Source organism: Sinocyclocheilus anshuiensis, unplaced genomic scaffold, assembly GCF_001515605.1.
Source record: "Sinocyclocheilus anshuiensis isolate Anshui unplaced genomic scaffold, SAMN03320099.WGS_v1.1 scaffold931, whole genome shotgun sequence".
Lineage (NCBI taxonomy): Eukaryota > Metazoa > Chordata > Actinopteri > Cypriniformes > Cyprinidae > Sinocyclocheilus > Sinocyclocheilus anshuiensis.
The window spans coordinates 489,082-491,404 of NW_015544187.1; positions in this window are offsets into that span (position 1 = coordinate 489,082).

Here is a 2,323-nt window from a genome sequence, read left to right on the forward strand (position 1 = left end):
TGCCGGAGGTGTCGCGCATTAGCATTTACTCCACCGGCCTCGCTCCGTTCCCACGGCTCTCGGCCCCGCCCCTCTCGTCACACCCTGCCTAGGAACTAATTTAAAAAGTGTGAGTGAGTGAATTGACATGTGGCCAAGTATGGTGACCCATACTCAGAATTTGTGCTCTGCATTTAAGCCATCCAAGTGCAGACACACAGTAGTGAACACACACACACCATGAACACACACCCAGAGCAATGGGCAGCCATATTGCTGCAGCACCTGGGGAGCAGTTGGGGGTTCGGTGCCTTGCTCAAGGGTCTCACCTCAGTCATGGTATTGAGGGTGGAAGAGAGTGCTGGTTATTCACTCCCTCCACCGACAATTCCTGCGGGACCTGAGACTTGAACCCAAGACCACAACAAGATTACAAGTCCGACTCTCTAACCATTAGGCCACGGCTGCCCCTTTACAGACACACTCTTACTTGCCTTGCCTGTGTGATTGTGTGACTCGCCTGATTGCCTTTTGATCTTGGACTGTTTATATGTGTTACGTTCGTTTGCTGCCTGCCGTGAACTTCGCCTGTCTTTGGATTACCCTTTTGTCTTACGTTGTGTGCTATTGTTTGCTGGTATTTTGACCCTGCCTGTTCTGACCACGTTTTATAATAAAGCCTGCATTTGGATCCAACTCCGTCGTCACGACTCTCACGTTACAGAATAATCAGCTAAACCCAGATCCAGCGGCTTTATTAAACGACCCAGACCAATCATGGACCTAGTGATCAGATTCGCTCTTCACAAGGTTATCGGTCCCTCGAGGATCACATCCAGGACTTTTTAAACGTGGTTCATCAGTCTGATTTCCTGGACTGTGCTCTCATAGATTTATTTAGCCATGGACTAAATGAACCACTAAAGTCCAAACTCACCCGTGATACTCCTCAAGGGTCCCTTTGTCAATTTTTGGACTATGCACTTCTGCTAATCGGCTCCCCATTCACTGTGGGAGTTGCTGATGAGACTGTTCACAAAATGGCTGCCAACCCAGAGTCTCTTCGCAAAATGGCTGTTGTTCCAGAGTCTCGTCCCATCATGGCTGCCGTTCCAGAGTTTCTCTGTAAGATGGCCGCTACTCCCGAGTCTCATCCCATCATGGCCGCAAAGCCAGAGCCTGCTCACATCAAGCCTGCCAAGCCAGAGCCTGCTCACATCAAGCCTGCCAAGCAAGAGCCTGCTCACGTCAGGGCCGTCACTCAAGTGTCCCCAGCCAAGATGGCCGCCACACCTGAACCTCATGTCATGGCTGCCACGCTAGAGCCTCCAGCCGTCCAGGATGTCAAGCCACAGTTTCAGCTCCTCTCAAGGCGTTCCAAAGGCGTTTGAGCTGGCTTCCAGTGTGGCTGATCCACCGCTGATGTCGGTGCAAGCTGCTGTTATTCGGCTGACCTCAGCGCTCTCGAGCGATGCAGTCTCAGCGCTCCCAAGCTCGCTTGGTGCTACGCTCTCTAGTTACCGGTCACAGCGCCGTGCGTCTCGGAAATAGATGCTGTGTTCTCTGTCCTGCTTGTGATGGCTACGGCCATTCTGTGTGTTTGGGCCACACACACTGCCGTAGCTCCCCCAGAGGGCTGCAGAACCTACTGCAGAACCTTCCGAGGTGGTGGAGCCCGCTCCAGTCCCTGAGTCCGCTCACGAGCTCACTCCAGTCCCCGAATCCATTCCCAAGCCTGCTCCAGTCCCTGAATCCATTCCTGAGCTTGCTCCAGTCCCCGAGTCGGCTCCAGTTCCCCCGAGGTGGCAACTTCCATTGCAGAACATCCTATGGCAGTGATGTCCGCTTCAGCTCCTCCCGAGACAGCAGCGGCACTCTTCCCCGAGCTCTCAGTGTTCCCTGTCGCCTCTGTTCCAACCACGGACACTATCTTTGCACTCTCGCTGTTTCCTGATGCCTCTGGCCACAGAGGCCGCTGTTAACCTCTCTGTGCTTTCTGTTCCAGTTATGTCTGATCCGCCTTGGTGGTCACCTGCTCCACCGTGGGGATTGTCATACCCGTCGGCTCCACCCTGGTGGTCTTCAACTCCGTCTGCTCCACCGTGGGAATCTCCGATCCCGTTTGCTCTGCTGTGGTGGTCTTCAGCTCTGCTCTGCCCTGGTGCTCCGCCCTGGCTTCCTGCTCCGCCCTGGCACCCTGCTGAGCCTGCTCCGGCTCTGCCTCAGTCCCCTGTTCCTCCACTTCCACATGGACATGGACCTTGCCCTCCATCCCTCCCCCTGTTCCGCCTCTGCTCCACCTCCCCAGGACTCATGTCTGCTCCTGTTAAGGAGCATCTGGAAG